Here is a 14,808-nt window from a genome sequence, read left to right on the forward strand (position 1 = left end):
CAGTCACCACAGTCTTCTCACCATTCCTCACCCCAACACACCTGGGAAAGATCAAAAACTCAACTTCTCTCTTCAAAGATTATCCAAAGCAGGAAATCAACATCTCTGAGTAATACAAATGGATTCAGGGAGATTAATAAGTGATCGGAAGAAAGAAGGGAAGTGCTATTGATGGAAAAAATGTATGCGTGTCAAATTGTAAAAATCAGGGGAAAGGGTGTCACAGACACAGGAAAGAACCAATCAGAAACACAAGGGTAGCACAGATCATCAGAAGATTGACAGTACCCAAGTAAGGTTAAGGAGATGGATGTGGTCTACTTTTTACTAATTAGATGAGAAAATTGCATGTGTAAAAACGAATTTACAGAAGGGAGGTCCACAGAAATAGCTGATGGGATGGGCAACTTTGAAAAAAAATGAAACACACAGAAAGGACAGGACTACTTAGAGAGTAAACTCTAGGCTATAAGCTTGCTGTCGGCAGGCAACTCGTAGTCAATCCATCAACTATATTTTTTGAGCGCTTTCTGTGTGCAGAGAACTATATTAAGGGCTTGAGGGTGTACAATATAACAATAAAATAGACAATCTCCAAAGCATTTAGTATAGTGCTTTGCACACAGTAAGCAATCTATAAACACACTGGTAGAGAATATGTTACTTGTGGCCAATTAACATATTTTGGATCAGAGCAAAGCACTCGGCTCTATACTGCATCATGCATGAGATAATTATTTCACCTTATATGCTGACAACAAAAGGGTGCACAGAACTATCTTAAGGCGACGAAAACTTAAACTTTGCCCAGGGAGTCTGCAAGCCTGGAAATCCAAACTCACATCTACTCAGCTCAGTTGCGAATGTGAGTTAAGAATAACAAATAAATGGGGACAGAAAACCAAATAATAGAAGTTGTCTGCTTGAATGAGCATTTAGAATTAGGATATTTGAGTATCTCCTCCCAAGGGAAGAGACATGGAAGCCCGTTGTTGGGGAGGGATTGTCTCCATCTGTTGCCCAATTGTACTTTCCAAGCACTTAGTACAGTGTTCTACACACAATAAGTGCTCAATAAATGACTGAATGAATGAATTGTGGGTGAGGATTGTGTGTGTTATATTGTACTCTCCCAAGCACGTACTTCACTGCTCTGCGTACAGTAAGCGCTCAATAAATACAATTTATTGATTGATTGATTTGCCCTCCACCACACTGGAAACTTCCCTTCTCAGGGTCACATCTGGAGGGTTTCCAGTACTCTACCAGTCTCAACTATGGGGGAAAGAGTCAAGGAGGGGCATAATTAATTAATTAATTAATGATGGCATCTTTTAAGTGCTTACTATGTGTGAAGCACTATTCTAAGCGTTGGGGGGGTTACAAGGTGATCAGATTGTCCTACGTGGGGCTCACAGTTTTAATACCCATTTTACAGATGAGGTAACTGAGGCCCAGAGAAGTTAAGTGACTTTCCCAAAGTCACCCAGCAGACACGTGGGGGAGCCGGATTAGAGCCCCTGACCTCTGGCTCCCAAGCCCATGCTCTTTCCACTGAGCCATGCTGCTTCTCTAAATAATAATAGTGGCATTTGTTAAGTGTGTACTATTTGCCAAGCACTGTTCTAAGCACTGGGGTAGATACAAGGTCATCAGGTGATTCCACGTGGGGCTCACTGTCTTAATCCCTATTTTACAGATGAGGTAACTGAGGCATAGAGAAGTGAAGTGACTTGTCGAAAGTCACACAGCTGACAAGTGACGGATGCAGGATTCAAACCCATGACCTCTGATTCCCAAGCCGGTGCTCTTTCCACTAAGCCACACTAGTTTGCCAGTGCCTAGCGAGTGTCAGGCCATCTGCTACAAGTCAAAACTCCCCTGTGCTGGGCAGCTGCAGCATGGGAGAGACTCGAGGGCAGAGTCGCAAGTTGACTGCAATGGGAAACCACATTTTACGAAGAAAACTGGACCCACTACCAGAAAGATTGCAGATGGAGGTGGGGCGGTTCCGGGAGAGCTGTGTCGATGGGGTCACTATGGGTCGGTGACTAATATGACAAGACAAGACACTAGGCCTAAGCTGTCACATGGTTCTCAGGAGGCAGCACGGCCTAGTGACAAGAACACAGGCCTGGGAGTGAAGACAACTTTATTTGACAATAGACAAGTCATAGTTTCCTCAGTTTCCTTACCTGTAAAATGGAGATAAAACAATCTGCTCACCTTTCCTCCTTAGATTGTGGGTCAGCGACCATGTCTTATCTTATTATCCTGTATCTACCCCAGTGTTAGACCGTAAGCTCGTTATGGGCAGGAAATGTGTCTGGAAATTCTGCTGTATACTCTCTAGTTCTTAGTGCAGTGCTCTACATATTGTAAGTGCTCAATAAGTACCATTGATTAAGTGATTATTAGGCGTATTGTGACCGCTTAATAAATAGTATTAGGATTATTATTGTTATTTTCATTAGACTCCAGAAAATGTGGCCAAGTGTATTCGGAAACTTCCTGTTCTTATTGCATTCCAAAGTAATAATAACAATTATGGTATTTTTTAGGTGCTTACTATGTGCCGGGCACTGTTCTAAGCTCTGGGATAGATACAAGCAAATTGGGTTGGACACAGGTCTTGTCCCGCATAGGGTTTACAGTCTTATTCTTCATTTTACAGATGAGGTAACTGAGGCACAAAGAAGTGAATTGACTTGTCTAAGGTCACACAGCAGACAAGAGGTAGAACCAGGATTAGAATCCATGACATCCTGATTCCCAGGGTTGGGTTCTATCCACTACGGCATGCGACTACCTCTGCTAGTCAAGGCCAGCTCCAAATCCTCCGAGAGAAACAGGGCTATATCCTTTTCTTGTGAAGCAGCATGTTCTAATGGATAGAGCATGGGCCTCGGAGTTAGAAGGACCTGGGTTCTAATCCCAGCTGTACCACTTGTCTGCTGTGTGACCTTAGGCAAGTCACTTCACTTCTCTGTGCCTCAGTAACCTCATCTATAAAATAAGGATTAATACTGTGAGCACTTTGTGAGGCAGGGACTGTGTCCAACCCAATTTACTTGTATCCCCCCTAGCATTTAGTACAGTGCTTGGCACATAGCAAGTGCTTAACAATTACAATTATTATTATTATTTTTGCTGAAATTGAAGTAGTAGAGCTTCCACCAGCTTACGGGTTCCTTCCTCACCCTGACACAGATCAGGGAATAATAATAATAATAATAATTATGATATTTGTTAAGCACTTCCTATGTGCCAAGCACTTTTCGAAGCGCAGGGGTAAATACAAGGTAATCAGATTGTTCCACATGGGCCTCACAGTCTTAATCCCCATGTTACAGATGAGGTAACTGAGGCACAGAGAAGTTAAATGAGTTGCCCAAGGTCACCCAGCAGACAAGCGGCGGAGCCGGGATTAGAACCCATGACCTCTGACTCCCAAGCCCGGGCTCTTCCCACTAGGTCATGCTGCTTCTCTAATGGAATGGAATTAAACCCTCTGTGAAATTCGAAGCAAGGAAATTCACAAAAAATCAAGTACGAAATACAGAAAAGGCAAAGGGTATTCAGAGAGCCCTCCTGGCATAATAAGCCAACAGCACGTCAGATAAAGAGAAAAATTCCTCTTTTCCAAAAGCCTTTTTAGTTGTGTTTGCACATCACACAAATACCAGGAGGGTACTGAATCTTCATAGACACATCACTTTAGTAAAGATGACACAGAAAGTTGGTGCTTTACTTGATCATGGAAAGAAATGGGGTCAGGGAGACAATAGGGTCCTGACTGCCTTAAAGAGAAATCAAGAAGAATTATTCACCTCGTAGGCTTTCCGCACAGTAAAAGCTGCCATGGATATAGGGAAAGAAAATGTTAAATTTGAGAATGAAGTGGAGTTTAAAGCAACTGATCAACATTAGGTAAAGGCCTACGAGAAGTTGAATAAATTCATTCTTAGCAAAGCAACACCAGTGAGCCTTGCAGGACTTGACAACAAAGCAAGTCTTTGTCCCGCAACTACAGATTGGGGCAGAGATCTTTTGAACCAGGTCAAATCACTCAACTTTCCAGCCTTTTCTCTCCAGTATTTCTGTTGTTCTCTCAATCCATCCCCGGTGGTCTACGAATCAGAAACTAGTGAACTAGGCCATTCATAAACTAGAAAACTAGGACTAGGTTTCTTCTAAATCCTTCCCCAACCCAAGACATTTTCGAGCTTGCATCTTTTCATTTCTCCCCAGCTGGAATGTCTTCCTCCTATATTTTCATCATGGCACATCCCTGCCTGCCTTCAAAGCCTCCTAAAAATCCACCTGCTCCAGGAGGTATTCCCTGAATAATTTCCCCATTTTCAATAATTCGTATTCATGGAGAGCTGTGCAGAGCACTGTACGAAGGACTTGGGAGGGTATAATATAACAGAGTTTGTAGACACATCCTCTGTCCACAGTGAGCTTACAGTCTAGGGGGGAAATAATTATCCTTATAATTAATAACAATAATAATAATAATTTCTTGTCGAGACATCATTGAACCAATCAATCAATGACATTTATCATGGGGAACTCACGTGTTTATCTGCTTACTAGTTATTTACTCATTTGCGTCTATGAGCAGCTTCTTTTCTCTCCATCATAACGGTATCAAATTAATGTCCACTATCTCCCCTCATTAGAGGGCAAAATCCTTTCAGGACAGGATGGTGCCTTTCATGTCTTTGTGTTCCTCAAGTTTTTTTTTTTTGTTTTATTGGTATTTGTTAAGTGCTTACTATGTGCCAGACACCGTACTAAGCACTGGGGTAGACACAAGCTAGTCAGGTTGGACACAGTCCATGTCCCACATGGGGCCCACAATCTTAATCCCCATTTTACAGTTGCTGTAACTGAGGCATGGAGAAAGAAGGGACTTGCCCAAGGTCACACACAACAGACAAGTGGTGGAGCCAGAATTAGAACCCAGGTCCTCTGCTCTATCTACTAGGTCATGCTGATTTTCAAGTTTCTAGTAAAGTGCTCCAAACCCACTAAAGTGCTCAATAAATACTGTTTATAATGATAGTGAACGAAAAAATTAAGTTCCAGATTGACAGTTTGGTGAAACTACCTCTATTCCCTAGCAGACTTGGTGGGTTTTAAATACACTCAGAATGCTTTGGAATATACAGACAAGCCACTCTTCACTAGGGTGATCAACAGCTAGAAAGGGCCATTCTGGTGAACTTATTAAATAATTTGGTAGATAGAGTGTTCTGAGGGCAGGTTGTACTCAATATTTAGGATATGGTTATCCATGATCTCACTGGTCAAAGAAAGGATGGGAGTCACCTTTCTTCCTATATTTAAAGTGATAATAAAATAACAGCGATAATAATGGTATTTGTTAAGTGTTTCACTATACGACAAACACTAGGCAAAGCACTGGAGTAGGTTTAAGATAATCAGATCGGACACAGTCCATGTCCCACGTGGGGTTCACAGCTTAAGAGGAGAGTATAGATTTTATCCCCATTTAACCGATGAGGAAATTGAGACACGAAGAAATCAAGTCAATTGCCCTAATTCACACGGCGGGCAAGTGGCCGAGTCTGGATTAGAATCCAATACTATTCCAGAGATATTTAGGCAAATGGCCAGTGGCTAGGAGGTAACCTTCACTTTTTGGATGGCAGTTAGGGAGAGGAGAAGCACTGACCACCTTGTAATTTCTGCTTCATTCCTCCCTATTCACACTCTGGATGTGATTATATGATAATAATAATATCTGTCAAGCATTCACTATGTTCCAAACACAATACAAAATCAACACTTGCGTAGATACAGTCATTTTCAGAGGCTTTTCACTCTGTAACTGTGAGGGTCGCTCAAGGCTCAGTCCTGGGTCTCCTTCTATCATTCTATGCTTAGAGAAGCAGCGTGGCTCAGTGGAAAGGGCACGGGCTTGGGAGTCAGAGGTCATGGGTTCTAATCCTGGCTCCGCCACTTATCGACTTTGTGACTTTGGGCAAATCACTTAACTTCTCTGTGCCTCAGTTACCTCATCTGTAAAATGGAGATTAAGATTGTGAGCCCCAGGTGGGACAACCTGATCACCTTTTATCCCCCCCCAGGGCTTAGAACAGAGCTTTGCACATAGTAAGTGCTTAACAAATACCATTGTTATTATTATTATTATCATCCTCCAATTACACCCGCTCCTTTGGAGTACCCATTTCCTCCCATCACTTCAACTACGATCTCTACATGGACGACTCCCAAATCCACCTCTCCTGCTCTGACCTCTCAACTTCTCCACCGTCTAGTATTTCCTCCTGCCTTCCAGTCATATCTACTTGGCTGTTCCACTGATAACTCACACTTAACACGTCCAAAACAGAAATCCACATTTCACCAACCCAAACCTGTCCTCCACTTGTCTTTCCCATCAAAGTTGATAACACCTCCAAAGCCCATAACCTGGGCATTGTACTCAACTCTTCTCTCTTATTCAACCCACATATGGAATATGTCACCTAATAGCATGGCTAAAATCCTCCTTTCCTCTCTATCCAAACTGTTATTATCCCACCATGAGCCAGGAAGGGTTTACAAACTACAAGCATATTTTGAATGTGATGCAGCTTAGAGATGGAATGAGAAGAGAAGGCCGGGACTAACTCAGAGCTGGAAAATCTACATAAAACCTGAAATCGTTGCCTTGTTTTTGAGGACTGATTTGAGATTGTGGCTGCTTGCTTAGGGAAGTAGCATGGCTTAGTGGAAAGAGCATGGGCTTGGGAGTTAAAGGTAGTGGGTTCTGTTGCTAGCTCCGCCACTTGTCAGCTGTGTGACTTTGGCTAAGTCACTTAACTTCTCTGTGCCTCAGTTACCTCATCTGTAAAATGGGGATTAAGACTGTGAGCACCACGTAGGACAACCTGATAACCTTATATCTACCCCAGCACTTAGAACGTTGCTTGACAGATAGTAAGTGTTTAACAAATACCATTATTATTATTATTATTATTATTATTATTGTTATTATTTCTGACCTGGTGGACAATGTCAACCAAAGTTCAACCCCCAGGGACTTCCAGCTGGGCTTGGGCTAATTATTTTTTTCCAGTGGTATTTGTTATGTGCCAAAAACTGTGCTAAGCACTGACAGCTCAGCCACATCTCAGTTTCTATCCTATCAATTGAGCAATCAATTGATTAATCAATCACGTTTAATGAGCACTTATACTTTTTGGAGCACTACACTGGCAACTTAGACTGGGGCCCGACAGAAAATGGGGTTCATCAGATTGGGGGTGGGGGGCTTGGATTTGGGAGGACTCTGCTGGAGATGGTTAGGTTTTAGACTGTGAGCCCACTGTTGGGTGGGGACTGTCTCTATATGTTGCCAACTTGTACTTCCCAAGCGCTTAGTACAGTGCTCTGCACACAGTAAGCGCTCAATAAGTATGATTTATGGATTGATTGATTAAGGAATAAGAGCAACTTGGATGCTATTTACTCCTCCTAGAAAGACATTCTAATTTGACAACTTTGCAACTGCATGGTACGTTTCATTGTGAAGGAGCCTAGATCCTCACCACCAAGCACGGCACCCCAGTTGGAATTAGCTACCCATTTAATAATGAGGATGATGATGACGATGGTGATGATGAACAATAATAATGAGCATAAAGAATAATAAGAATGGAAGTGGTAATAATAATAATAGTGACAACCAGTGTGGCTTAGTGGATAGAACATGATTTGGAGTCAGAAGGACCTGGGTTCTAATCCTGTCTCCACCATGTGTCTGCTGTATGACCTTGGGCAAGTCACTTCACTTCTCTGGGACTCAGTTACCTCATCTGTAAAATGGGGATTAAGAGTGTGAATCAATCAAACAATCAATCAATCATATTAATTGAGTGCTTACTGTGTGCAGAGCACTGTACTAAGCGCTTGGGAAGTACAAGTTGGCAACATATAGTGATGGTCCCTACCCAACAGTGGGCTTACAGTCTCCCTATGTGGGACAGGAACTGGGTCCAACCTGATTAACTTGTATCTACCCCAGAGTTTAGAACACCACTTGGCACATAATAAGTGCTCAACAAGTACTATTATTATAATTATTATCAATAACAAATTATAACAAATAAGAATAATAAGAATAAGAATAAGAAGAATAATTTACTCCATGCCAAGTACTGTACTACACCTTGGGGGAGATACAGTATAAGCAGATTGAACATAGTCCCTATCCCACATGGGACTAATGTCCCTTGGGACTCACTATCGAAGTTGGAGAGGGAGAGCAGGCATTTTATTCCCATTTTTAGATGAGGAAACAGAAGCACAGAGAAGCTGAATGATTTATTCAAGATCCTCAGCAGGGAAGTGATAGAGCTGGGCTTAGAACCCAGGTTTCCCGACTCCCAAACCCCTTCAGCATGGCTCAGTGGAAAGAGCACGGCCTTTGGAGTCAGAGATTATGACTCTCTCCCCCTCGTCCCCCTCTCCATCCCCCCCCATTTTACCTCCTTCCCTTCCCCACAGCACCTGTATATATGTATATATGTTTGTACATATTTATTACTCTATTTATTTATTTATTTATTTTACTTGTACATATCTATTCTATTTATTTTATTTTGTTAGTATGTTTGGTTTTGTTCTCTGTCTCCCCCTTTTAGACTGTGAGCCCACTGTTGGGTAGGGACTGTCTCTATATGTTGCCAACTTGTACTTTCCAAGCACTTAGTACAGTGCTCTGCACACAGTAAGCGGTCAATGAATACGATTGATTGATTGATTGATTGATTGATTATGGGTTCAAATCCCGGCCCACCAATTGTCTGCTGTGTGACTTTGGGCAAGTCACTTAATTTCTCTGTGCCTCAGTTACCTCATCTGTAAAATGAGGATTAAGACTGTGAGCCCCCCATTGGACAACCTGATCACCTTGTGACCTCCCCAGTGCTTAGAACAGTGCTCTGCACATAGTAAGCACTTAATAAATGCCATTATTATTATTATTACTAGTTCACACATGGAATTAAACTTACAGGTTTTGTCCATTCTCAACAAGAAAACTCTCTCCTCTGTTCCCCTTGGGTTAAAGGAAATTAGGGGGAGGAATTAATCTTGCCAGCCCTGGACATGGTTGTTTTGTGACTTGTTTCATACTTGATACATTCCTTGAGGAGAAAATCACTTTACCTCTCAATTGCATTAGAAAGTGGTCTGTCAACTGGAACCAAAAATTCAGCTGGGTGTCATGAGCCCAGGAAAAAATTCAGTCCACTCTCACAGTCTAGATCAGGGTGGACATTGATAATCTCTTTTAGACAAGGGCCACATTTGAGTTGAGTAACAGTGGGAAAAATAGCTCCCCCAGGGCTTGAAATCACTGTCGTAACACTGAACAAGCCAACTTGAAGTGTGGATCTTGACTCTGCACTTATCAGGATTATGGCAGAGGGAGGCATTAGACATTTGGGCATCACAGATCTCTGATAGATAAGGAACTACTTTCTCCGACTGAAAAAAATGTCGTTAGGCTCACTTTATGTTTTAAGAAGGGTTAGAATTCAAGAGTCCTGCATTTTACTCTGCCAGCTCCAGCCCTGGGAGGATAGGCATAGGGATTTTTAGATCAGCAGATGGCAATTATTTGAGGTTACTCTTAATTAAACTATCATGGGAGCCTTCATACCCACTAGGAGTTAATTAATTGAGAAGCAGCATTATGTAATGGATAGAGCATGGGCCTAGGATTCAGAAGGTCATGGGTTCTAATCCCAGCTCTGCCACTTATCTGCTCTGTGACCTTAGGTAAGTCACTTCACTTCTCTGGACCTCAGTTACTTCATCTGCAAAATGGGGAGTGGGACTGTGAGCCCCACAGAGGACAGAGATGCCGTTTGACCCAATTTGCTTGTATCCACCCCACTGCTTAACAGTGCCTGGCCCATAGTAAGCGCTTAAGAAACACTACAATCATTATTATTATTCTTTTACCACTTAATAATGGTGGTATTTGTTAAGCTCTTACTGTGACCAGGCACTGTACTAAACCTGGGGTAGGTACAAGAAAATCAGTATGGGCCTAAACTCTGTCCACAAGGGGCTCACTGGCTAAGTAGGAGGAAGTAGAATTTAATCCCCATTTTAAGGATGAGGAAAATGAGGCACAGAGAAGTTATGTGGTTTACTTTTTTTATAATGGCATTTATTAAGCGCTTACTATGTGCAAAGCACCGTTCTAAGCACTGGGGAGGTTACAAGGTGATCAGGTTGTCCCACAGGGGGCTCACAGTCTTAATCCCCATTTTACAGACGAGGTAACTGAGGCCCAGAGAAAGTTAAGTGACTTGCCCAAAGTCACACAGCTGACAATTGGCGGAGTGGGATTTAAACCCATGACCTCTGACTCCAAAGCCCGTGCTCTTTCCACTGAGCCACGCTGCTTCTCTTGAGGTCACACAGCAGACAAGTGGCAGAGCCAGCATTAGAACTCAGACCCTCTGATTTCCAAGCCTTTTCCTTTTCCACTAGGCCACACTACTTCCCTTGGAAGTTACAGCATCAAGATCACCATGGTTTCTGGTCCTTTTTCTCTGATGACAAATGAACACTTGCCTCCCCTAACTTTTATATTTCTCCAGTCAATCAATCATTTACTGAGCACTTACAATGTGCAGAACACCGTACTAAGCACTTAAGAGAGTACAATACAACAGAGTTGGTAGGCACACTCCCTGCCCATAACAAGCTTACAGTCTAGAAAAATAAATGACAGCTATGTATGTAAGTGCCATGGGGCTGTGGAAGGGGAGAATAAAGGATGCAAATCCAAACACAGGGGCAATGCAGAAAGGATATGGGAAAACAGGAAATGAGGGCTTAGTCGGAAAACCTCTTGGAGATGTACCTTTCAATAAAGCTTTGAATTTGAGGAGTTGCATAATTCCATCCCCCAAAACCTTTGGTTTAGGCTCTTCCCAGACTGTGGCTTATAATTTCCCAGGACACTTTTCCTGAATATATGCAACTTGATCAGGAATCACACTTAACCAGACAAGGAATGCCCTTAAGACACAGTCCATAAATTTTCCTGTTGTGGTCAAAAAAGAGTTCATGAAAATGCCACAGTCCTGTTGCTGATAAATGGCTGATGAATACATTGATTTATCCATTTAGAGAAGATGAAAAGAGAAGAACACCAATGATGGCCTGATTGATTGAGACACACTCACTGTTTGGGATGCCCTTTTTACACATCTCTAACTTTTCCCTTGAATCCAATGTGGCACCTAGATTGTAAACTCCCACTAGCTTGGTAAACTCCATTCTTCTTCTTCTTACAGTGTTTCTTAAGTGCTTACTAGGTGTCAAGCACTGTTCTAAGTGCTGGGATAGGTACTAGACTGTAAGTTCATTATGAGCTGGGAATGTGTCTGTTCAATGTTATATTGCACTCTCCCAAATAGCATAGTGCTCTGCACACAGTGCACGCTCAGTAAATGCAATTGAATGAATGCACAAAGTAATCAGATTGGACACAGTCCCTGTCTCATGTGAAGCAGCATGCCTCAGTGGAAAGAGCACGGGCTTTGGAGTCCGAGGTCATGGGTTCAAATCCCAGCTCTGCCAATTCATTCATTCAATCATATTTATTGCATGCTTACTGTGTGCAGAGCACTGTACTAAGTGCTTGGGAAGTACAAGTTGGCAACATATAAAGATGGTCCCTACCCAGTAGCGGGCTCACAGTCTAGAAGGGGGGGACAGACAACAAAACAACACATATTAACAAAATAAAATAAATAGAATAGTAAATATGTACAAGTAAATAAATAGAGTAATAAATATGTACAGACATATGTACAGGTGCTGTGGGGAGGGGAAGGAGGTAGGGCGGGGGGGGATGAGGAGGGGGAGGAGGGGGCGAGGAAGGAGGGGGCTCAGTCTGGGAAGGCCTCCTGGAGGAGGTGAGCTCTCAGTAGGGCCTTGAAGGGAGGAGGAGAGCTAGCTTGGTGGATGTGCGGAGGGAGGGCATTCCGAGCCAGGGGGAGGACGTGGGCTGGGTGTCGACTGTGGGACAGGTGAGAAGGAGGCACGGTGAGGAGATTAGCAGCAGAGGAGTGGAGGGTGCGGGCTGGGCTGTAGAAGGAAAGAAGGGAGGTGAGGTAGGAGGGGGCGAGGTGATGGACAGCCTTGAAGCCGAGAGTGAGGAGTTGCCAGCTGTGTGACTTTGGGCAAGTCACTTCACTTCTCTGGGGCTCAGTTACCTCATCTTTAAAATGGGGATTGAGACTTTGAGCCCAGCATGGGACAGGGACTGTGTCCACCCTGATTTGCCTTTATCCACGCCAGCACTTAGAACAGTGCCTGGCACAAATTAAGTGCTTAACAAATACCATCATTTTTATGAGTCTTATGATTCTGAGAGGATTGGACCAGAGTGGTGCCCATTAGGATGGAGAAGAAGGAAGGGGACCTGGGAAAAAGTGTGGAGGAAAAACCAAGAAGATTCAGCAGAAGACTTAATGAGAGGGTTCAAAGCTCATTCTGGGCAAGGAATGAGTTTGCTAAATAATAATAATGATGGCACCGTTCTAAGCACTGGGGAGGATACAAGGTGATCAGGTTGTCCCACATGGGGCTCACGTTCTTAATCCCCATTTTACAGATGAGGGTACTAAGGCCCAGAGAAGTTAAGTGACTTGCCCAAAGTCACACAACTGACAAGTGGCGGAGTCGGGATTAGAACCCATGACCTCTGACTCCCAAGCCAATTCTCTTTCCACTGAGCCACGGTTGAATTTCAACTTGGTTCCATTATTATTTCAGCCTTCTCTGTGACATTCCTTTCCCACTTAGACTGTGAGCCCTTTCTGAGAAACAGATTGGGTCTTAATTAATTTTATTACAATTGTTTCAGGGCTTAGTACAGTGCTTTGCACAGCATAAGGGCTTAGTAGTCGTAGCAGTTGTAATAATGATGTATTAATGATATCATTATATTTTTATGTGACATGTTGGAATAAGGTCATAATAAAATAGCAGTTATGATAAAATAGCAGCTACAGTACAACAAGGGAAGGTGTGAGCCCATTGTTGGGTAGGGACCGTCTCTAGATGTTGCCAACTTGTACTTCCCAAGCTCTTAATACAGTGCTCTGCACACAGTAAGTGCTCAATAAATACGATTGAATGAATTAATGGAAGTATTGCTCAGTATGGGAAGAAGCTCTGATAACTTGAATAAACTTGAGTCAAAGGTCCTGAAGGAGAGAAAACAGGATCAATTCTCACTGGTTGAGTGTAATGAGGATCTGTCTGAAAGCAGGAGGAGAGCTTAGGGCCTCGTGAAGACCTAAAATTTCATGTTATAAGAATTCACCTCAGGTTAAGAATGAAGGAAGAGGTAATGACTGTTGTCAGATGTTGTAGGAAAGAGGTGGGGATTGATTGTTCTTTGGGAAGCTTTAGCCCTCCTGAAAGTATGTTAGCAATCATGTCTGTTGTGTGACCTTGGATAAGTCACTTCACTTCTCTGGGCCTCATTTACTTCATCTGAAAAATGGGGAATAAAAGTGTGAGCCTCAAGTGGGACAGAGACTGTGTCCAACCTGACTCCTTGTAACTACCCCAGTGCTTAGAATCATGCCTGGCACATCATCATAATAATAATGATGGCATTTGTTAAGCACTTACTATGTGCAAAGCACTGTTCTAAGTGCTGGTAAGCACTTAAGTACTATTATTATTCTATAAATATTAACCACTTGAGTTGTAAATATCTTTATGTTTTTCTCCCCCATTAGAATGTAACCTCTTTGTGGACAGGGAGCATACCATTTCCTTTTCTTATATTTACTAAGCACCTAGTACAGTGAACCCCACCAAGTGGGAGCTCAATAAAGCTGTAGTGTGATTTTGAGCAAGTCAACTTCACTGTGCCTCAGTTTCCTTACCTGTTAAATAGGGACTCGATACCAGTTTCCCCTCCTACTTAAGACTCTGACCCTGAGGAGAGACAAGGACTCTGTCCTATCAGTTTTCCTAGCATCTACCCCAGTGCTTAGTACAGTGTTTGGCACATAGTAATCCATCGTTATTATGTAATATAATTAGAAGATAAACAGGTCCCACATGAGGCTCACAGTTCAAGTAGGAGGGAGAAAGTTTTGCAGGTAAGGGAACTGAGGCACATAGAAGTTATTGCTACTACTACAACTACTATTACTACTAACTATTGTGGGACCAGGGGGAAATCCTTCTTCAGTCAGAGAATTTCTTCGAAGGGGAAAGGCCAAGGAAATGGACCCTACTTCTAGTGGAGTCCTGAACCTCGAATGGAGCAGGATCAAATTAAGAAATGATTACCGACTGCAGCAGGGCAATGATAACAATCGAGATCTTCCAGCAGAAGGTGGATTTCTCAGATTAAATTGGCATTTCAAAGAGGTTAGCCAACAACATAGGCAACCGTCATTCAGAGCAGTAGAGAAGCAGCGTAGTCTAGTGGAAAGTAAGCGCTCAATAAATACGATTGAATGAATGAATGAATGAAAGAATCAGGGCCTGGGAGTTAGAGAACCTGGGTTCTGATCCTAGCCTGCTGTGTAACCTTGGGCAAGTCATCTAAGTTCTCTGTGCCTCAGTTTTCCCATCTGCAAAATGGGGATTCATACTTGTCCTCCCTCCTATTTAGACTTAGTCCCATGTTGTTTTGTAACTACCCCAGCACTTAGGACAGCACTTGACACATATTAAGTATTAAAAAAATACCACTATGACTATTATTACTAT

At 42.7% G+C, this 14,808-nt stretch overlaps 1 protein-coding gene across 5 annotated transcripts in view; it reads right to left on the bottom strand.

The window, feature by feature from the left end:
* DLGAP1 (DLG associated protein 1) overlaps positions 1-14,808 on the bottom strand; it is a 1,082,148-nt gene that overhangs the window by 424,324 nt on the left and 643,016 nt on the right. Inside the window, exon 1 of one of the 5 annotated variants that reach the window (XM_038747083.1) lies at positions 42-103. The exons of the other annotated variants lie outside the window; for them this stretch is intronic. The gene's annotated coding sequence lies outside the window, so the exon portion shown is untranslated. Of the gene's footprint in view, positions 1-41; positions 104-14,808 lie in introns of those variants that run through there. 5 annotated transcript variants of the gene reach the window in all.

The sequence above is a fragment of the Tachyglossus aculeatus genome, chromosome 5 (assembly GCF_015852505.1).
Source record: "Tachyglossus aculeatus isolate mTacAcu1 chromosome 5, mTacAcu1.pri, whole genome shotgun sequence".
In the NCBI taxonomy this organism is placed as follows: domain Eukaryota; kingdom Metazoa; phylum Chordata; class Mammalia; order Monotremata; family Tachyglossidae; genus Tachyglossus; species Tachyglossus aculeatus.